Raw genomic sequence first — 22,961 nt, 5'->3', positions numbered from 1 at the left:
AACTCTCTGTGCTCTGCCTATTTATCCTTCTCCTCTACTGTACCCAATCTCTGGCAACCACTGACCTTTTAATTATCTTCATAATCCAGCCGTTAAGAATGTCATATAGTGGGAATCGTGTAATATGTAGCCATTCTAGATAGACGTCTTTCACTTAGTAATATGCATTTAAGTTTGCCCCATGTCTTTTGTGGCTTGATAGCTATTTCTTTTTCAGAGCTGAGTAATATTCTATGAGCTTCCCTGGTGGCTCAGTGGTAAAGAACCTATCTGCCAATGCAGGAGACATGGGTTCTATCCCTGGGTTGGGAAGATCCCTTGGAGAAGGAAATGGCAACTCATTCCAGTATTCTTGCCTGGGAAATCCTATGGACAGAAGGAGCCTGGTGGGCTACAATCCATGGGGTCACAAAAGAGTCAGACATGACTTAGTGACTAAACAGCAAAGCTATTCCATAGTCTGAATGTGCAAGAATTTATTTACCCATTCATTTACTGAAGAACATCTTGATTACTTCCAAATGTGAGCAACTATGAATAAAGCTGCTATTAAGTCCATGTGTAGGTGAATTTAAGTTTTAAACTAATTTTGGTAAATACCAAGAAGGGCTATTGCTGGATCAAAAGTGAGGGTATATATGGGTATCTACCTAGGTAAACACTCTCCAGGTGTTCGCAGGCTACAGCTGAGTGGGGTTAGAGTAGGTTCATCGGCTCTTCAGGTTCACCGCTTATGCTGGGTAATAAGTCCGCTTATTATTACCTGGTTCTCTGTGGGGTTAGTATCCTTCTGGGTCCCTTGATGGACAATGTTGAATCTTACAATTCCCACACCAAGGAGGGCAATTCCCACACCTGGAGCACTAGAGAATCACTTATTTCTTCCACTGCTTCACCTAGTATCACACTCCCCAGACTTTGAAAGGTTATATTTAAGACTCACACTCCATGTACTTTTCCTTTTTATTTTTTAGTGGAGGATAATTACAATATTGTGTTGGTTTCTGCCATACATCAACATGAATCAGCCATAAGTATAGGTATGTACCCTCCCTTTTGAATCTCCCTCCCACCTCCCAGCCCATCCTACCCCTATAGGTTGTCACAGAGCCCCGGATTAGAACCCCCTGCATCATGCAGCAAATTCCCACTGCCTATCTATTTTACATATGGTTGAGAACAGCATTGGAACAAACATTTTTATGTATTTAAAAAAATCACTGCCTGGAATATGGAGTCCCTGATGGCTCAGAGGTTAAAGCGTCTGCCTGGAATGCAGGAGACCCAGGTTCGATCCCTGGGTTGGGAAGATCCCCTGGAGAAGGAAAATGGCAACCCACTCGAGTACTCTTGCCTGGAGAATCCCATGGAGGGAGGATCCTGGTAGGCTACAGTCCATGGGGTCGCAAAGAGTTGGACACGACTGAGCGATGTAGACTGGCTTTTCTTTTGCTGAGTGAACTCTGACTGGTGTCACAAACCAGACTCTGCAGGTATAATCATCTGTCTTTTATTAAATCAGGTGGGGAAGAGTCATGTCTATGCTGCTGACACTGAGGAGGAGCAAGGAGTCAGTGTGCTGAGGAGGCTCCCTGCCCCTTCTACCAGACCTTCCAGTGGCATTCAAAGCATGGGTGCATCTCCAAAATGCTCTCAGCAGATGGAGGCACCCGGAGCAGCTGGGGCAGCCCAGTCGCACACATCTCCTCACCTGGGTGGTTTATGTTTGGGTGTGTAACACTGTGGGAGGTGTACTATAATCCTGCTGACAGTAATAATTTGCAGCATCGTCAGCCTCCAGGCTGCTGATGGTGAGGGTGAAATCTGTCCCAGATCCACTGCCACTGAATCGGGATGGGACTCTGGTGTACCGGCTGGTTGCATAATAGATCAGGAGCTTAGGAGCTTCCCCTGGTTTCTGTTGATACCAGTTTAAGTAGTGGCTAACGCTCTGATTGGCCTGGCAAGTGATGGAGACTCTGTCTCCTAGAGAAGCAGACAGGTAGGAGGGAGACTGGGTCACCTGGATGTCACATCTGGCACCTGAGATTGGAAACATAAAAACACATCTCCATGTTATTACTAATGATACAAGAGGACTATCCTGTAGGATCAGGCAGTACTGATCACACAGGCAGAGTAAATTCTAAAGCTCTCCATCCTTACCTGGGAGGAGCCAGAGCAGCAGGAGACTGAGGAGCTGAGTGGGGGCCTTCATGTTCACTCTGAGTCCTGACTGGGACTGATTTCTGCACAAGATGTGATCAGAGCATTAATAAGTCTCCAGGGCAGTGGGTTGATCTCCAGTGATATGCAAATTAGCAGAGAGTTGAGCATAGCTGCAGGGCTGGCCAATCTCCATAACACAGCACAGGTGCAATGTCTGCCAGATGCCCAAGTCTGATGAGAGCAGCTCAAATTTGTCTATGGACAGTGTGTTTCTCTCTGGAGGTCAAGGCATTGAATCTGTTTAGTGTTCTTTCAGTACAGTGCTATTTTGCTATTTTCAGTGTTCATACAATGCTTTTATTGCTACTTTTTCATCTAAGACAGGTTCTACCAGACATGATGCATTCAAAGGAACTGCCAGAAATTTTAGAAGATCTCTGCATTTGATATCTGGTGATATCATTGGGCCCAGAGCATCTTCTTTTTTGATCTGATTCCCTGATGCGTTTGAGGTGATAAATTGTCAATACACAGAGAGAACCCAGGATAACTATAGAGTTTCCCCTCCATATTTAACAATGTACTGATGGATACAGACATGTGAGTAATTTACTGATATTATAGAAAAATTCCTCTGAAGTTATATTAAAGGAGAAACCTGAAGAGCGAAGATTAGTTGTTTACACTAGATGGAGCAGTAAAGCTCAAAATTCATTAGGCATCAGATGGCACACTCTGAAAGGCTTTGTTTTAGTAGTGGGGCAAAATTGCCCCTATATTAAATGCCATTTTGGTCTTTCCTAATAAAGCTTAAAAGCAAGACTTTAATAGAGTCCAACAGTTTCAACTGACAAGATTAGGTACCATAGAAGAAAATATTAATGACTTTAGCAATAGAAAATATCCAAATTGAGCACAGTGGGAAAAAGATATTGAAGAAATACAATAAAATGAGCAGAGCATGAAATGAGCTATGACAACTTCAAGTCATCTATTGTGTATATAACTGAAGTCCTAAAGAGGAAGAGGTAGTGAGAGGAAGCACAAAAAATATTTGAATGCATCACTAGAGTTTTCCAGATTTTAAGAAGTTATTCCCAGGGCTTTCAAAATTAAAAAGCCAAAGTCAGCTCAAAACCATGAATTCAGTGGCTAAATAGAGAAGCCCAATAAAAATCACACACCTTTTCCATAACTCCCACTGCGGTCCTGGCTGTAGTTGTAAATACGTTTCTAACATGTGGGTGGTCAGGGGAAAATCAGGAAATTATCTTTGAAATGAAAACACCAGCCTCACAACTGAAAAGTAGAGTTAATATTGGTTAGTCCTCTTGGGATTATGAAGGCAACGTATACATTTTGGCTCAGATGGTAAAGAATTTGGCTACAATGTACAAGACCTGGGTTTGATCCCTGGGTTGGAAAGATCCCTTGGAGGAGGCCATGGCAACCCACTCCAGTATTCTTGCCTGGAGAATCCCTATGGACAGAGGAGCCTGGTGGGCTACAGTTCATGGGGTCACATAGAGTCGGACATGACTAAAGCATGCATGCACAGTCAACAAAGATTGACAATTTAAGTTGTTGCTGGAGGAAATAATTAATACAGGAATTTACATATTGATGGAATATGAATGCATGTTACTGACCGCAGCAGGTCCAGCCCATGTCTCAAGAGAAGGAATGATATCTTGCTTCCCTTAGAGACCACAGTGGGGCCCTTGGTTTCTTTCCTGTGTGTTGTAAGTTGGGGCATCTCACAGTTTCAGATCAGGTCATCTGTACTGTTTTCAGCTCTTCAGGACAAGTGTGTAGCTCTGGGGTTTCCGTGGACAAGACTGAGAGGAGTGAGGTTTGTGAAGACCTTCTGGGATGTCAGGCATCTCCTTCAGTCTTCTCGCATCTCCTTGGAGCATGCTAGACAGCATGTCTGGTTTAGTCTGGTTTCCTTCTTTCTTTCTCTGGGTTTAACTGTCCATTGGCAACCTTCCTAAGGAGGATCCTGTCAGTTACCATAAGAGGTAAACTGAACACAGCAGGGAGATGAACTGGTAGGCAGGTCTCTAGGGATAAGACACAGTCTTGTGGTCACCCTACAGTGCAGGAGATGCGGGTTCAATCCCTGGGTTGGGAATATCCCCTGGAGGAGGGCATGGGAATCTTCCTAGCTCATGGGTTTTCTCCACCACTCAGCACAAGGCAGCTCCTCTCCAGGTGTCCCCATCACATCTGAGCCCGTTCAAGCCTTAGGGGCTCCTGTTGAAAACGGGACAGTAGCACTCAGGATCTCAGCACTCCTAAGAACAGCCTTCTGTCTTGTGTTTCTGCTGCGTTTGTCTGCCATCTAATGGCAGTTTTGTGATACAGTTATAAAATTTTCAATGTGGAATCTCAAAGCATTTTGACTGTGAGATTTTTACTGGTATTAATACTTCTGAAGCTGATACTGTTTCTTCCACACAAAATTTCTATCCTCAATAATCCAGTCATCTAAATAGGAATTCAGGAAAGATATTGGTCATAAAAGAGTTAGGGCTAGGTGCTTGATCCACATGAAATGTCAAAGACATCTCATGGTTTTGGGAAAGAGCATATGGGACAGGAGGGTCCCTGCAGGTACAGTGGCAAGGGCCGGGCAGGTAGGAGCAGGCTCCTAGTCTAGAACTGTCAACCCAGCCTCATCCTCTCATCCCAGAAACCCCTACAGAGAAGTCCTGAGAACCATAGTAGCTGTACCAGCCAAGGAAGCATCAGGACCAAGAGTGTGTGAGGTCTGTGCTCTGAGCCATAACACCACTGAGTGACCAGGGGTGATCTTTTGGACCATTACTGAGTAATTGAATTTTCTGTGATGACGAAAGTGCCAGCATTTGCACTGCTCAATATGGCAACCACTGGGGATTCCCAGGTGGCTCTAGTGGTAAAGAATACACCTGCCAACACAGGAGACAAAACAGATGAGGGTTTGATCCCTGGGTCAGGAAGATCCCCTGGAGGAGGGCATGGCAATCCACATTAGCCACAGGTGGCTACTGAGCACCTAGAATGCAGGTAGTGCAACCGAGAAGCTATGTTTTTAATTTTAAGTAATTCTAATTTAAGTTGTGAAGCTATATGTGGTTCATATTTAATATGTTAGAGGGTACAGTTTTAAACTTTCAGTTCGGTTCAGTTCAGTTCAGTGCTCAGTCATGTCCGACTCTTTGCGACCCCATGAATCGCAGCACACCAGGCCTCCCTGTCCATCACCAACTCCCGGAGTTCACTCAGACTCATGTCCATCGAGTCAGTGATACCATCCAGCCATCTCATCCTCTGTTGTCCCCTTCTCCTCTTGCCCCCAATCCCTCCCAGCATCAGAGTCTTTTCCAATGAGTCAACTCTTCGCATGGGGTGGCCAAAGTATTGGAGTTTCAGCTTTAGCATCATTCCTTCCAAAGAAATCCCAGGGCTGATCTCCTTCAGAATGGACTGGTTGGATCTCCTTGCAGTCCAAGGGACTCTCAAGAGTCTTTTCCAACACCACAGTTCAAAAGCATCAATTCTTCGGCACTCAGCCTTCTTCACAGTCCAACTCTCACATCCATACATGACCACAGGAAAAACCATAGCCTTGACTAGATGGGCCTTTGTTGGCAAAGTAATGTCTCTGCTTTCGAATATGCTATCTAGGTTGGTCATAACTTTCCTTCCAAGGAGTAAGTGTCTTTTAATTTCATGGCTGCAGTCACCATCTGTTGTGATTTTGGAGCCCCCAAAAATAAAGTCTGACACTGTTTCCACTGTTTCCCCATCTATTTGCCATGATCTTCGTTTTCTGAATGTTGAGCTTTAAGCCAACTTTTTCACTCTCCACTTTCACTTTCATCAAGAGGCTTTTTAGTTCCTCTTCACTTTCTGCCATAAGGGTGATGTCCTCTGTATATCTGAGGTTATTGATGCCATGATCTTCATTTTCTGAATGTTGAGCTTTAAGCCAACTTTTTCAGTCTCCTCTTTCACTTTCATCAAGAGGCTTTTTAGTTCTTCTTCACTTTCTGCCATAAGGGTGGTGTCATCTGCATATCTGAGGTTATTGATATTTCTCCCGGTAATCTTGATTCCAGCTTGTGTTTCTTCCAGTCCAGCATTTCTCATGATGTACTCTGCATATAAGTTAAATAAGCAGAGTGACAATATACAGCCTTGATGTACTCCTTTTCCTATTTGGAACCAGTCTGTTGTTCCATGTCCAGTTCTAACTGTTGCTTCCTGACCTGCATACAAATTTCTCAAGAGGCAGATCAGGTGGTCTGGTATTCCCATCTCTTTCAGAATTCTCCACAGTTTATTGTGATCCACACAGTCAAAGGCTTTGGCATAGTCAATAAAGCAGAAATAGATGTGTTTTTTGGAACTCTCTTGCTTTTTCCATGATCCAGCAGATGTTGGCAATTTTATCTCCAGTTCCTCTGCCTTTTCTAAAACCAGCTTGAACATCTGGAAGTTCACGGTTCACATATTGCTGAAGCCTGGCTTGGAGAATTTTGAGCATTACTTTACTAGCATGTGAGATGAGTGCAATTGTGCGGTAGTTTGAGCATTCTTTGGCAATGCCTTTCTTTGGGATTGGAATGAAAACTGACCTTTTCCAGTCCTGTGCCCACTGCTGAGTTTTCCAAATTTGCTGGCATATTGAGTGCAGCACTTTCACAGCATCATCTTTCAGGATTTGGAATAGCTCAACTGGAATTCCATCACTTCCACTAGCTTTGTTCGTAGTGATGCTTTCTAAGGCCCACTTGACTTCACATTCCAGGATGTCTGGCTCTAGGTCAGTGATCATACCATCATGATTATCTGGGTCGTGAAGATCTTTTTTGTACAGTTCTTCTGTGTATTCTTGCCACCTCTTCTTAATATCTTCTGCTTCTGTTAGGTCCATACCATGTCTGTCCTTTATTGAGCCCATCTTTGCATGAAATGTTCCCTTGTTATCTCTAATTTTCTTGAAGAGATCTCTAGTGTTTCTCATTCTGTTGTTTTCCTCTATTTCTTTGCACTGATTGCTGAGGAAGGCTTTCTTATCTCTTCTTGCTATTCTTTGGAACTCTGCATTCAGATGCTTATATCTTTCCTTTTCTCCTTTGTTTTTCACTTCTCTTCTTTTCACAGCGATTTGTAAGGCCTCCCCAGACAGCCATTTTGCTTTTTTGCATTTCTTTTCCAATAGCAGTAGCAAAACTTTTGAAAAAAATATTATGTCTATGATTTTCCAGGTTTTACAAAATCATTTCCAGGACTTCAATCGTTAAAAATCAAGATCAGGTCAAAACCATGAATTCAGTGGCTGAATTTAGGGAAGCCTGAGAAAAATCACACACAGCTCCTTCTGGTGTCCTGGCTGTAGTTGTGAATATGTTTCTAGCATTTGAATGGCCAGGAGAATATCAAGAAATGAAATGAAATTCATTTGAAATGAAATTGTATTTTCAAATGAAAGTGAATTGAAAGTGAAGTCGCTCAGTTGTGTCCGATCCTTAGCGACCCCATGGACTGCAGCCTACCAGGCTCCTTCATCCATGGGATTTTTTAGGCAAGAGTACTGGAGTGGGTTGCCATTGCCTTCTCCATTTCAAATGAAAATACAACCCTAATAACTAAAAAATAGAGGCAACACAACTTAGTTTTCTTTGGAGTCTGCAAGCTACATATGCATTGTGGAGTCAGTTGTTGTGACTCATTTCTTAATAACTTGTATGTTTGTCAGTTCTGAGTGATCCCAGAAGACAAGAAGACTCTGCACTAAGTACAACCTGCAGTAGACCTTATGACCTACTGGACCAATGATGCTACCGTGCCTGGGGTAGATAGGGACAGTGGATGGATATTACAGAAAGCTCCAGCAGGAGAACCACAGTTCAGACCTCTAGAGTATTATGTTCATTAGACTTGATGGGCAAGAAGTTGCTGGAATGAGAATGACTGGTAAGATATATGTGTGCCAAAGGATGAGATGTAAATCCTACAAAAATTCATGGGCTAATGATTAGTGAATATGGCAGGGGTTCAGATCAATGTGATCTACTCTCCAGTGGTCAATACAATGCCTCTCTCAGTTAGAGGTCATTAGGACACAGGTTGATTTAGAATTCATTCTTGCTGCCTATCTTGGTCACGGCTGGACATAGGATGACTTTTTCAGTTGGCCCCTTCAAGTTGTCCAATATCAATAATCTATATAATGTTAGGGGACTTGCCTAACATAGTGGATGAGAATCACCTGCCAATGCAGGGGACACAGGTTTGATCTTTGGTCTGAGGATTCCACACATTCAGAGCAGCTAAAGCCCATGCACCACGATACTGAGTCTGCTCTCTAAAGCCTGTGAGCTGCAACTTCTGAAGCCTGAGCACTCCATAGCCTGTGCTCCATGGTAAGAGTAGCCACCACAATGAAAAGTCAGTGAACTGCAATGAAGAGAAGCCCATCCTCATAGTAACTAGACAAAGCCTGCATGCAGCAAGAAGATCCAGAGCAAAAAAGGTAAAATAAAGAAACAATTAAATTATTTATAGGGCTTCCCTGGTAGCTCAGTGGTAAAGAACCTGCCTGCAATGCAGGAGACCCCAGTTCAATTCCTGGGTTGGGAAGATCCTCTGGAGAAAGGATAGGCTACCCATTCCAGTATTCTTGGGCTTCTCTGGTGGCTCAGCTGGTAAAATTTTTATACAGCATTAGGACAGTTGGCTAAAGAATGACCTAAAGAAAAAAATCTTAAAAATCACAGTGCATTTTAAAGTGTAGTTTGTCCTCTAATCTACCCAAGAGGTCTGGAGAGTCACTCAACCAATATTTGTTACACAGTCCAAGAGCTGGTCAAGGAAACAAATTATATGCTGGTACAATATTTGTAGCATAAATATGGGACTTTAACATCTATTAGTAAATAAATCAATTCTTCATAACTGTCTCTCCTGAAATTCTGATATGCTTCCCACTTTTAGGCTGATAATTGTTGCTTATACTGTACTTGGAAATATCTGATTTTATCCACGGCAGATGGTGACTGCATCCATGAAATTAAAACGTGCTTGCTCCTTGGAAGAAAAGCTGTGACAAACTTAGTGTAATAAAAGGCAGAGACATTACTTTGCTGACAAAGGTCCATCTAGTCAAATCTATGGTTTTTCCAGTAGTCATGTATGGATGTGAGAAAGTGAAAGTGTTAGTTGCTCAGTTGTGTCCCACTCTTTGTGACCCCATGGACTGTAGCCTCCCAGGCTCTTCTGCCCTAGGGATTTGCCAGCCAAGAATACTGTGGGTTGCCACTTCCTTCTCCAGGGGATCTCCTGACCCAGGGACCGAGCCCGGTCTCCCACATTAGAGGCAGACTCTTTAAGGTCTGAAGCACCAGGGAAGCCTAGAGATGTGAGAGTTGGACCAAAAAGAAAGCTGAGTGCCAAATAATTGATGCCTTTGAACTGTGTGGTGTTGGAGATGACTCTTGAGAGTCCCTTGGACTGCAAGGATATCCAATCAGTCAATCCTAAAGGAAATCAGCCCTAACTATTCATCGAAAGGACTGCTGCTAAAGCTGAAGCTCCAATACTTTAGCCACCTGATGAGAAGAGCCAATACATTAGAAAAGACCCTAATGCTGGGAAAGCTTGAAGGCAGGAGGAGAAGGGTATGACAGAGGATAAGATGGTTGGATGGCATCACTGACTCAATGGACATGAGTTTGAGCAAACTCCAGGAGACAGTGATGGACAGGAACGCCTACAGTCCATGGGGTCACAAAGATTCAGACACAACTGGGGGACTGAACAACAGCAATTTATTTTTCAGTGATTCAGTCTTCTGTTTGTTAATTGGTCAGTTTAATCACTATTATCTTTATAAATCACAAGTAATATATTGGTGAGAAAATTATTAACCACATTTCAACTTAAAAGGAAAAAAAAAAAAGACCGAATAATGAATATCTCAGACCCAGAACATATAGCATCATTGTGAACATAACTATAATGAGAATTTTCATAGCCTGCAATGATTTACATTTTAACTTTAGACAATATTATCTCCATTCACGCCCTTTGAACTAGGACTGGGTTGGAACAGTATTTCAATGTGAGCACAACCAATGTGGGAGTTTTAAAAATAGTGTTTAAATAGGACAATGCTATAGCTGAAGCTGATGCATGAGTTTGAACAAACTCTGGGAGATAGTGGAGGACAGGGAAGCCTGGTGCACTGCAGTCCATGGGGTCGCAGAGTTGGACACGACTTAGCGACTGAACAGCAACAACAAAAGCTGGTACTATACCTCATTTGTTTCATTTATGTAATCACTTTGCTCAAATGCATGTGTTGTGGGTAGAAGTATATATAAAAACGGTATATATTTAGTTACATAAACTTCTATATGCATTAAACATGTATAAATATCTGCAGCAGTAATACATCAAATAAATATATGTGCACAGATTGCATATTATATACACAACACAAATTTTCCACAAATGAGGTATTTGTCTCAAATTTTCATCAGCTTTGATAAAAAGTTTTTAGTGTCATATGCTTCATCCCAAACAAAGTGAAAATATACATTACAAGAAGTGATATTTCTACATAGAGTGTTCAGACACACAATCACCAATTTTCTCCACACAATAGTATAACGTGATAGAATATTATATGGAAGTAATCTGAATTGTGGGCCTTGATAACATAAACCCAAGTGTAAAGAAAGCTGAGGAAGAGATAAGATTTTGAGATAGTTCAGTTTTCATAAATGTGACCTAATTCCATGTTTTGAAACACACTGTTTTCAACCTATATCCCACTGTTTCCATGAGGTTATAAGATCTGTGCCTATATTCATTTCATTTTTAATTTTGCATTGATTGGAAAGCGAAGCTGGTTTTTTCGGTATATGGCTTTAAAAAGAAACCCTCTTAAATGGCTTCAGTGGGCAAAAACAAACAAACAAACAAACAAAAAAACTCATCAGCAGAATGAACATACCATAAAACATAGTTTTTAAGAAGTTGTATAGATCACCTGTTATCTTGTTAAAAAGTAGACCCCTCTTTCTTTTTAGACACCAAAAAGCTATGACCAACCTAGAAAGCATATTAAAAAGCAGAGACATTACTTTGCCAACAAAGGTCCGTATAGTCAAAGCTATGGTTTTTTCAGTAGTCATATATGGATGTGAGAGTTGGACCACAGAGAAAGTTGAGCACTGAAGAATTGACGCTTTTGAACTGTGGTGTTGGATAAGACTCTTGAGAGTCCCTTGGACAGCAAGAAGATCAAAACAGTTGGTCCTAAAGGAAATCAGTCCTGAATATCCACTGGAAGGACTGATGTTGAAGCTGAAGCTCCAATACTTTGGTCACCTGATGCGTGGAACTGACTCATTTGAAAAGATCCTGATGCTGGGAAACATTGAAGGTGGGAGGAGAAGGGGACCACAGAGGATGAGATAGTTGGATGGCATCACCGACCCAATGGACATAAGTTTGAGCAATCTCTGGGAGTTGGTGATGGATCGGAAAGCCTGGCATGCTTCAGTCCATGGGGTCACAAAGAGTCAGACACAACTGAGCAACTGAACTGAACTATTAAACCTGAAAACTAAATTTAAGGTGAGTCTGCTCTATTTTTCATTTTGTAATAAGCAACTTCTCAATGATTCTGATGATGCTGTTTAATCCAAACAATTTTTTAGCAACAAGGTATTTTAAATAAATAGGTAAAAGAATGCTATATCCACATTTTGGTGTTTGGAGTGTTTTGGAAAAGAAAGCTTTTTCAAATGCCTTTGTCAAATGATTGTCGTATATTTCATGCAGTTTCTTCAGTTTTCTATTTACTGTATTGTTTAATGATTTTCACTTGTTATGAGCCCAGTCTTGCTGTACATATTCAGAAGCACAATCAAATGTATTCTGGGGCCATTATAGGTGGCAATTTTCTGAGATATGATATATATGACCATATGGATTAACCTGCTTTCAAAATTTTCATTATCATCTTCAATTCTGGAAGCACATTTTAAAAACTGATTTTTTGGTGTGGTTTCCTATAGAGTTGTTTAATGATGGACACACCAATGAGATTTGGAGGTCAGAATATTCAATATTTATTCAATATTTATCAGCAACCGCAGGCAGATACGTGGACACAGGCAAGACTTAAGAATCACCTGAGGGGCTGCAGGCAGCTTGCAACATCAGCATCCCCAAGCCTGGGCATCAGAGACAGGCCACATGAACCCTACATGTGGGTGAACACAGCCTACACTTCCAGTGGCAAATGTGCTCTGGCCTTTGGGGAAGCACCAGGGAATCACTTATTCTATTACTGCCTCACATTCCCCACACATTACAGGTTATAGTTTAGAGTCACATCCTGTGTTTAAAAAAGAAAAAAAAAAAACCTACTTGGAAGACATAGATTTGTTTTTCTCTTGCTGAAAATCCTGGTTAGAACCATAAATTAGACTCATGTGTAATCATCCATCCTTTACTTAATCATAAGAGGTGTCATCATGTCTGTTCTGATGGCACTCAGAAGAAGGAAAGAGAGTTAGGGTGCTGGTCCTGCCTCTTCCACCAAAACTTCTAGTCACATCCAAAGCCAGGGTGCATCTCAGAAATGCTCTCAGCAGATGGAGGCACCAAGAGTTTCTGGACAGTCTAGCCTCACACATCTGCTCCCCAGGGTGGTTTATGTTTGGGTGTGTAACACTGTAGGAGGTGTACTATCAGTTTGTAGACAGTAATAAGTTGCAGCATCTTCAGCCTCCAGGTGAGAGTGGTGACAGTGAAATCTGTCCCAGATCTACTGCCACTGAACCGGGATGGGACCCCAGTTCCCAAATTGGATGCTGCATAGAACAGGAGCTTAGGAACTTGCCCTGGTTTCTGCTCATATCTGTCTAACCATTTGCTAATGCTTTAATTGGCCCAGCAAATGATGGATGCTCTGTCTCCTAGAGAGGCAGACAAGGAGGATGGAGACTGAGTCATCTGGATGCCACACCTGGCATCTGAGATTGGAAACACAAAAACCCATATCCATGTTATTATTAATGATATAAGAGGACTATCCTGTAGAACCACAATACATGGGCATAATAAATTCCTATAGCTTTCCATCCTTACCTGGGAGGAGCCAGAGCAGCAGGAGACTGAGGAGCTGAGTGGGGGACCTCATGTTCACTCTGAGTCCTGACTGGGACTGATTTCTGCACAAGATGTGATTAGAACATTAATAAGTCTCCACAGCAGTGGATTTATCTCCAGTAACATGCAAATCAGCAGAGGATGGGGCAGAGCTGGGCACAGCTGCAGGGCTGGTAGTGTCCATAACACAGCACAGGTGCAGTGTCTGAAAGTGAATGTCACACAGTCATGTCCGACTCTTTTCGACCCCTTGGTCTGTAGCCCTCCAGTCTCCTCCGTCCATGGGATTTTCCAGGCAAGAATACTGGAGTGGGTTGTCATTTCCTTCTCCAGGGGACCTTCCCAACCCAGGGATTGAACACAAGTTTCCTGCATTGAAGGCAGATTCTTTACCATCTGAGCCACCAGGGAAGCCCAGTGTCTGCCAGATACCCAGGTCTGATCAGAGCAGCTCAAATTTGCCCATGGACAGTACGTTTCTCCCAGGAGGTCACAGAATTAAATTATTCTTCTGTTATTTTAGCAGAGTGTTCCATTATTATTTTCAATTTTGATACATTTTTTCCCTGCTACTTTCCCATCCAAGACAGGTTCTATCATGGATGACATATTTCAGGAAACTGCAAGAAATTTTTACAAGGTCTCTGCATTGGGTATCCAGGGATATTGTTGAGTCTAGAATGTCTTACTGTTTGACCTGATTCCATGATGCACTTGGAGTGATAAATTATTAGCAGAGAGACAGAACTCAGGATAACTCAGAGTTTCTCCTCCATATATTTAATAATGCACTGCTGGATACAGACATGCAGAATCTACTGATGTTGTAGGAAAATTTTTTGAACTTGTGTGTGCGTGTTAGTTGCTTAGTCTTGTCTGATTCTTTGCAACCCCATGGACTGTAGCCCACCAGGTTTCTCTGTCCATGGGATTCTCCAGGCAAGAATACTGGAGCTTGCCATTTCCTTCTCTAGGGGATCTTCCTGACCCCTAGATTGAACCCATGTCTCCTGCATTACAGGCGGATGCTTTCTGTCTGAGCTTCTAGGGAAGCCTGTGTTTAATGATGTACTGATGGATACAGACATGTGCAGAATCTACTGATGCTGTAGAAAATTTTCTCTGAACTTGGTAGAAGAAAATCCCTGCTGCGTTCTCATAGAGCCGGGATTAGGTTTTTCCACCAGCCAGCGCACAGTCTCATCATTCATGAGGCATCAGGATGCATACTCCAAAAGGCTTTGTTTCAGTAGATGGTGAAATTATCCCTATAGTAGATGCCACTCATGCCTTTCCTAATTAAAAAAAAAAAAAAAACTCAAACAGTATCAATTGACAAGTTTAGATTAGGTTGAAGAAAAGGTTAGTGACTTTCACGACTGAAAACACCCACCACTGAGCACAATGAGAAAAAATATTTTAAAAAATACAATAAAATGAGCAAAACATTAGCAAGCTGCAAGAGAACTTGTAGCAATCTATTGCATATATAACTGAAGTCCTAAAAGGAAGACGTAGGGAGAGCAGTGCAAAAATTTTTGAAAAATATGTCTATGATTTTCCAGGATTAAAAAAAAGTCACTTCAAGGACTTTCCTAGGTAAAAATCAAGATCAGGTCAAAGCCATGAATTAAGTGGTTGACTTTAAAGAATGCTGAGAAAAATCACACACCTTACCACAGCTCCCTCTGGTGTACTGGCTGTAGTTGCAAATAAGATTCTAGCGTTTGAATGATCAGGGGGAAGATCATGAAATTATCTTCAAAATAAAAATATAACCCTCATAACTAAAAAGTGGAGTTGCAACTTAGTATTCTTTGGATTCCATAAGTTACGTATTGACTCAATTCTTAGCAACTTGTAAGACTGCTAGCTCTAAGTGATCCCCAGAAGAGAAGAATCTGCACTAAGTACTACCTGCAGTGGCCTTATAACCCAGTGGACCAATGATGCTGCAGTGCCTGGGGTAGATAGGGGCAGTAGATGGATGTTACAGAAAGCACCTGCAGGAGAACCACAGTTCAGACCTCTAGAGTATCATCATGTTCATCAGACTCGATGGGCAAGAAATTGCTGGGATGTGGATGACTGGAAAAAATTATTTGATCCAAAGGTCCATATAGTCAAAGCTATGGTTTTTCCTGTGAAAGTGAAAGCGAAAGCTCAGTCGTGTCCGACTCTTAGCAACCCCATGGACTGCAGCCTACCAGGCTCCTCCGTCCGTGGGATTTTCCAGGCAAGAGTACTGGAGTGGGGTGCCATTGCCTTCTCCAGTGGTTTTTCCTGTAGTCATGTACAAATGTGAGATTTGGACCATAAAGAAGGCTGAATGCTGAAGAATTGATGCTTTCAGAAGGTGGTGCTGAAGAAAACTGAGATCCCCTTGGACAGCAAGGAAATCAAACCAGTCAATTCTAAAAGAAATCAACCCTGAATATTCATTGGAAGGACTGATGCTGAAGCTGAAGCTCCAATTCTTTGGCCACCTGATGCAAAGAACTGATTCATTGGAAAAGACCCTGATGCTGGGAAGAATTGAGGGCAGGAGGAGAAGGTGACAACAGAGGATGAGATGGTTGGAGGACATCACCAACTCAGTGGACATGAGTTTGAGCAAACTCTGGGTAATAGTGAAGGACAGGGAAGCCTGGTGTGCTGCAGTCTGTGGGATCACAAAGATTCCTACAAGACTGAGTAACTGAACAATAGCAACAACAAGAGGATGGGATTGAAATTTTAGATAAATTAATGGGATGCTAATTAGTGAGTATGGTAGTGGTTCAGATGCCTGAGGCATACTGCCACATCCTATTCAAGGTAAAGAACAAGCAGCTGATCCTTGTCCTCCTATCACTGAGGATGAACCAGTGTCTTTAAGGCTCTGTGTAATATGGACACAACACATAATACACCAGGCTACACTGGACCATGTATTTATTGGTTAATGTCAAAAGTTGCCCCTTGGAGTATGAAATAGCAACCCATTCTAGTATTCTTGCCTGAAAAATCCCATAGCCAGCGGAGCCTGGCAGGCTACAGTCAACAGGGTTGTACAAAGTCAGACACTTCTGAAGCAACTTAGCATACATACACACTAATTAAGCATGCAATTTTAATTGCAATCGCTATGGAACCCATTAGGCTGAAATAGAAAATCATGTCTAATATGTTTATTTCTTTAACCAGAAGTATTATACTGTCCTAGCAATCTGGAATTATTTTACTTCGATCATAGCATGTCACGACATGTAACTAGCAGAGCCATTATTAATTCAGAAATATTTTTAAAACATTAAAGTATTCACTGTCTATACAACAACAGTGGAAAAAATAGACATTAGATGACATAAAATTGCAAACTTTAAAGATCCTTTTCCAGTTAGACTAATGTCTAACTGGACATTATTCTGTATTATTAACTTTATTCTGTATTATTTTCCAAAATTGCCTATGGTTATTAGACTGGATGCATTTAATTGACAAATGTAGACAAGGATGGAGGAGGCTGACCTTTCACTTAGTTCCCTTTTCACAGAACTGGCTGCTACAGGACACAGAACCCCTTACAGTCCCTGCTGCTTCTGCCAGGACCAGGCTATGCCACTGATGGAGCCTTAACACATGGTACCTGACAGGCAGACAAGACACTCACGGTCCAGAGCCCTCACTGCAAACTCTTCCCCAGAGATCTCCACCATCTTCCTCTAACACAGACTCAGAGCATCTGCTGTCAGTTCCCCAGAGAAGCTGCACTTTGAACAGCTGAGCCACCCAGGCAGGGAGGTTTGTGTTCAGGGCTGTATCACTGTGGGAGGATCTTCTGTACCTTGGTAACAGTAATAGACTCCAGCATCCTCAGCCTGCACTCTGCTGATTGTAAGTGTGAAATCTGTCCCTGACCCACTGCCAGTGAACCTGTCTGAGACCCCGGAGTAACGGTTGGAAACCTGATAGATCAGACCCTGTGGTGATTGGCCTGGTTTATATTGAATCCAATTCAAATAGGTTTTTCCATCACTGTGTACCAGGCTCTGACTAGACTTGCAGGAGATGGAGGCCATCTCTCCAGGGATGATAGACAGGGAGAGTGGAGTCTGGGTCAGCACAACATCCCCACTGGATCCTAAAGGAATGACAGAGAATTAGAAAGCTACAAATATTAGCAACCATTTTTATTGTTTCCATTTTCTGATTTATTTTAGCTAAAACATTAATACTACTTTGTATTACTCACATTGTCTGTGATCATACAGCAAAATTGTACAATCACAATAATGAACTTGATATCTGTGAAGTATAAAGAGACCTCTAAACATCCCCTACATCATCCCCACTTCCCCTGTCACAGTCCTGACCAGAGCACAGGACCTTCTTCCTTCTGGAACATTCCTCACTATCATTGATCTAAGGTTCCCATGCTCATCTGCAGGACAAGTCATACACATCTAACAGAGAACACATGTGGAGAGCAGTGCTGCCCCAGAACTCACCCCCATCCTCCTTCTCATCCCTCTCTGTACTTACCTGGGACCCAGAGCAGGAGGAGCCCCAGGAGCTGAGCAGAGAATCTCATGTTCAGAAGTGTGAACTGAGGAGTCCTGATAAGTCAGAGTAAGACCAGAGCTGAGCTTTTATCTCAGACTTGCAAGGGAAGGTCCTCCCTGGGGAACAACATGCAAATCCACTGGTGGGGGCGGAGGTGTGGACAGAGCCAGGGGGAGGGTGGGAGGGGTCAACTTTCAGCCAAGTGAACTAAAGGTCTTCTGTGCTGAGATGTAAACCAATGGCTACAGTCTACACTGCTTGGAGCAGTGGGACGAAGAATCTCACTGTGAGAGTGCAGATTGTTTGCAAGAACCCAGTGAACATGGGCCAGGACTCTAAGAAAGCAATGGGGACCCTACTTGTGGACACATATGTTCAGGGTTAGTATCTGGGAGGGAATGTCCATCTCACTTTGATTCTTCCCAGCTGATCTAGATAAGAGAACAACTTCTTCCCCACTAGTACTGACCCTCAGAGTTTCCTCCAAAGAATATCGTGAAGTTGAGCTGCTTCAAGAACGGTCAGATAATTGCAGTTCCCAAGTTACCTGTTTAAGAATATTGGAATCAAGTGTTAGAATTGATCCTGGCAGCAAGTGAATTAACTCTCAAAGAATATTGAAGTCTAAAGAAATTGCCAAGGAAAAAAATAATATATACGTTGTTCAGAGAGGTAATAGTTCAGTTTAAGACAATAAAAGTTTGATAAGACTTTTATGCCTAAATCAGTGATATGAAATACCTGAAACTCAGTTTTTTCAATCTGCTGCATGTTCTACCATAATTCTATCTGTGTCTGTCTTTGTCTCTGTGTCTCTGTCTCTCTTGTCTTTGTCTCTCTGTCTCTGTCTGTCTCTCTTTCTCTCTCTCTCTCTCTACATATATATATATATATATATATATGTATGTATGTATGTATTTATATAAAGCAGGTTAGTCAAAGGAGTTTTTGAGAAAAATATTCACTGGAGATGGTGGACATTAGGAAAAAAGCGTGACTGTGTTTTTTGTCTGAGTGGTGCTTAGAAACATTTTCCTCTGTGGACTCAGGTAGAATCAGGTGCTACAGGATTTCCTGGTTCCCTCAGCTCTGTGTGAGGACCTAAGGCTCTCAATACCTGTGTGTTGGAAGCTACAGCCACGTATCTACATTTCCAGAGGAGATGCTGTTTGTGAGAATTTGTGAGAAAGGCAATGGCTGGGTCCTTTCTTTGAATGTCTCAGGGTGGCCTGTGTCTATCACTGACGCATTCCTTAGCTTTTACTTACCAATGGTCCGCATGGAACAGGATTCTGGGCCACTAGTGCTCGGAGGCACAGTCTGTCACAGCAGCTTCCTTAGGTAGACAAACAAGAAGACCATTGTCCTCTGTCAGCCTGATACAGGTCATGTGGAATTGAAGAGTACCAGAAAAATAGTGCCAATATCAAATTCTTTTTGTCCTGCAAACAGAATCTTGAATATTGTAAAAGTAGACTTTGCTGTCTTTTTAAAATTGGGTAATTTAAACCCAAGTCTTGCATGCTAAGTCACTTCAGTCTTGTCCAACTCTTTACAATGAGATGGACTCTAGCCCACCAGGTTCCTCTGGCCATGGGATTTCCCAGGCAAGAAAACTGGAATGGGTTGCCATGCCCTTCTTCAGGGGACTTTAAAGCCAAAGACAAGCTTAATTGACCTTGAAGACAAATTAACTAATACAATACTCTGTACGATTCCACAGCAATGCTTGGTCTGCATATTCTCTTGGAAATATTCAAGAATAAAATTTTGAAAATGTTGAAATGATAGCTGCCAGGAGCCAGCGTGAGGAGCTCCGCCCATGGTAAAGGTCATGAGGAAGGAGGCTCGGCATACGCAAAGGCGGGATCGAGCCTCAGGAGTCCCCCTGGATATTCTCGAGCATTTACCCGCCAAAATCAGAGTCTGCCTACTTTACTGCTTTGTGCTCTCACCTCTGACTTTACGGGGGCTGTCCCCCACCACCATCTCGCTCTCTCTGAAAAGGAGTTAACTTACAGCTCCAGTTAATAAGTTCCTGGGCATTAGGAGTGTTTAAATCCAAACCCCTCAGATGGCTCTCTAACTTGCCTGACAAGTTTACCCGGACTCCTACAGCTATGCATACGATTGTTTACAGTCTCCCAGCTGCAAAAGGCACGGGAAGCTTAAGATATTCAAATAGCTTAGAGCCTCTCAGAGAGTTAGAAACTGTTAGAATAAAACTAGTAAAAGATTTCATTGATAAGCCAATGCTTGCTGCCAAGTTTCCACATCCCCTGTATTGTATCCTTGAATGTGTATTAATTAATATAGTTGGTATGTAGAAAAAATAAGTAGTGGCCTTGGTGCTAGCAACTTTAGACCCTCACAACCCAGATAATCACGATGGTGTGATCACTGACCTAGAGCCAGACATTCTGGAATGTGAAGTCAGGTGGGCCTTAGAAAGCATCACTAGGAACAAAGCTAGTGGAGGTAATGGAATTCCAGTTGAGCTATTCCAAATCCTGAAAGATGATGCTGTGAAAGTGCTGCACTCAATATGCCAGCAAATTTGGAAAACTCAGCAGTGGCCACAGGACTGGAAAAGATCAGTTTTCATTCCAATCCCAAAGAAAGGCAATGCCAAAGAATGCCCAAACTACTGCACAATTGCACTCATCTCACACACTAGTAAAGTAATGCTCAAAATTCTCCAAGCCAGGCTTCAGCAATATGTGAACCATGAACTTCCACATGTTCAAGCTGGTTTTAGAAAAGGCAGAGAAACCAGAGATCAAATTGCCAACATCCGCTGGATCATGGAAAAAGCGAGAGAGTTCCCGAAAAACATCTATTTCTGCTTTATTGACTATGCCAAAGCCTTTGTCTATGTGGATCACAATAAACTGTGGAAAATTCTGAAAGAGATGGGAATACCAGACCACCTGATCTGCCTCTTGAGAAATTTGTATGCAGGTCAGGAAGCAACAGTTATGGACATGGAACAACAGACTGGTTCCAAATAGGAAAAGGAGTTCATCAAGGCTGTATATTGTCACCCGGTTTATTTAACTTCTATGCAGAGTACATCATGAGAAACGCTGGACTGGAAGAAACACAAGCTGGAATCAAGACTGCCGGGAGAAATATCAATAGCCTCAGATATGCAGTGACACCACCCTTATGGCAGAACGTGAAGAGGAACTAAAAAGCCTCTTGATGAAAGTGAAAGTGGAGAGTGAAAAAGTTGGCTTAAAGCTCAACATTCAGAAAACGAAGATCATGGCATCCGGTCCCATCACTTCATGGGAAATAGATGGGGAAACAGTGGAAACAGTGTCAGACTTTATTTTTCTGGGCTCTAAAATCGCTGCAGATGGTGACTGCAGCCATGAAATTAAAAGACGCTTACTCCTTGGAAGGAAAGTTATGACCAACCTAGATAGCATATTCAAAAGCAGAGACATTACTTTGCCAACAAAGGTTCGTCTAGTCAAGGCTATGGTTTTTCCTGTGGTCATGTATGGATGTGAGAGTTGGACTGTGAAGAAGACTGAGTGCCGAAGAATTGATGCTTTTGAAGTGTGGTGTTGGGGAAGACTCTTGAGAGTCCCTTGGACTGCAAAGAGATCCAATCAGTCCATTCTGAAGGAGATCAGCCCTGGGATTTCTTTGGAAGGAATGATGCTGAAGCTGAAACTCTGGTACTTTGGCCACCTCATGCGAAGAGTTGACTCATTGGAAAAGACTCTGATGCTGGGAGGGATTGGGGGCAAGAGGAGAAGGGGATGACAGAGGATGAGATGGCTGGATGGCATCACTGACTCGATGGACGTGAGTCTGAGTGAACTCCAGGGAGTTGGTGATGGACAGGGAGGCCTGGCGTGCTGCGATTCATGGGGTCGCAAAGAGTCGGACACGACTGAGAGACTGATCTGATCTGATCTGATCTGAAGGTAATAAATTCTTTCCTTTGTTGTAAACCCACTGCACCTCTGCCCTATAGGAATGCAACTTTATCTAACACCTTTAGAGGATGGCGCCAAACTTTAAAATAATTACTCTTAGAGAAAATAAGTCTTATGGATTGACAAACCTTTGTCAGAGTCATAAAATGTTAATAGGCCTTCTGGTCAGAAGATGATGTAAATCACCTAAACCATTTGTATACGATAAATTTGCAGGAAAGAAACCCTGGTTTCGATAAGGATCAAAGACTGCTGACTTTGCATGATTTCACATCCCCTGTTATTCTCTATGTGCAACTTATGGTATAAAGGCCCCTGTTGAAAATAAAGCTACGGGCCTTGCTCACCGAAGCTTGGTCTCCCCATGTCATTCTTCTTCTCAATTTCTGGCTGAGTCTCCATCTGGAGCGTGGAGGTCCCCTGCAACCATTTATTTGCCTGGGCTTCTAAGACCCACTCGAGAAGGTGCCTAAGGTGAGGCAACTTCCGCTATTCGAGAGGGCGCCTGCGGCCTCTGTGGTCAGAGCGAACCTGATGTCACAGGTTATACTGATTTTCCGCGTAAACCAAGCTACTCAGCCTCTTTTCTCCGTTGAATTTTCCTACTGAGCTATCCTCATTCTATTACTCTTTATATCTTTGATGAATATTTAAATAAAGCTATTGTATCCAGTGAACTCGCTGAAGCCGTCTCCCCTTCGAACTCCCTGGATCAGCTGGGGCTGGACCTCGGCAGATAGCTGACCAAAAATGATGTTCATCTTTAAACTCTGAACTTTCTGGACTAATCTCATCTGCTGAGAAAATCATGGTGTTGAGTTACTTGCAGAATGACATATGCTCCGTATTTCACTAGTCACACTATTAGTTATGCTTTAATTTTATTCCATTTCTCTAAGCTTTCACTTTCTTTGACCTCGTCTTTTTCAGAATGATTCTGGGTTTTACATCTGGCTCTGAAGATACCAAGACAAGAGGGATTTCTAGTATTGGCTAAACACAGTATGCTGCTGTGCTGAGAATTCCAGCAATTTATTTAACCATGTAGTAAAGAAGATAAAAAAATTATTATAGTTTTGAAAAAGGGATATTTAAGACCCTGTGGAAAAAACAACG

At 42.4% G+C, this 22,961-nt stretch overlaps 1 long non-coding RNA gene, 1 other non-coding gene and 1 gene segment (V, D, J or C); 1 reads left to right on the top strand and 2 right to left on the bottom strand.

The window, feature by feature from the left end:
• Positions 1 to 22,961, bottom strand: part of LOC109566143 (immunoglobulin kappa variable 2-29-like) — an 86,920-nt gene that overhangs the window by 37,190 nt on the left and 26,769 nt on the right.
• On the bottom strand, positions 944 to 17,968 carry LOC139185777 (uncharacterized). Of its 2 annotated transcripts, XR_011569278.1 has the most exons (4): positions 17,872 to 17,943; positions 13,327 to 14,642; positions 2,167 to 2,249; positions 944 to 2,043 (listed from the first exon to the last, which is right to left on the bottom strand). It is a non-coding gene; the product is annotated as an uncharacterized lncRNA (long non-coding RNA). The 2 variants fall into 2 exon arrangements; XR_011569277.1 differs by lacking the exons at positions 944 to 2,043; positions 2,167 to 2,249; positions 13,327 to 14,642 and adding an exon at positions 17,161 to 17,470 and having other exon boundaries at positions 17,872 to 17,968.
• Positions 1,238 to 1,309, top strand: TRNAS-GGA (transfer RNA serine (anticodon GGA)). Its single transcript has one exon. It is a non-coding gene; the product is annotated as a tRNA-Ser (tRNA).

This window comes from Bos indicus, chromosome 11, assembly GCF_029378745.1.
Source record: "Bos indicus isolate NIAB-ARS_2022 breed Sahiwal x Tharparkar chromosome 11, NIAB-ARS_B.indTharparkar_mat_pri_1.0, whole genome shotgun sequence".
NCBI classification, from domain to species: domain Eukaryota; kingdom Metazoa; phylum Chordata; class Mammalia; order Artiodactyla; family Bovidae; genus Bos; species Bos indicus.
The sequence above is the reverse complement of the archived record's forward strand: the minus strand, read 5'-3'. Positions and strand labels throughout refer to the sequence as shown.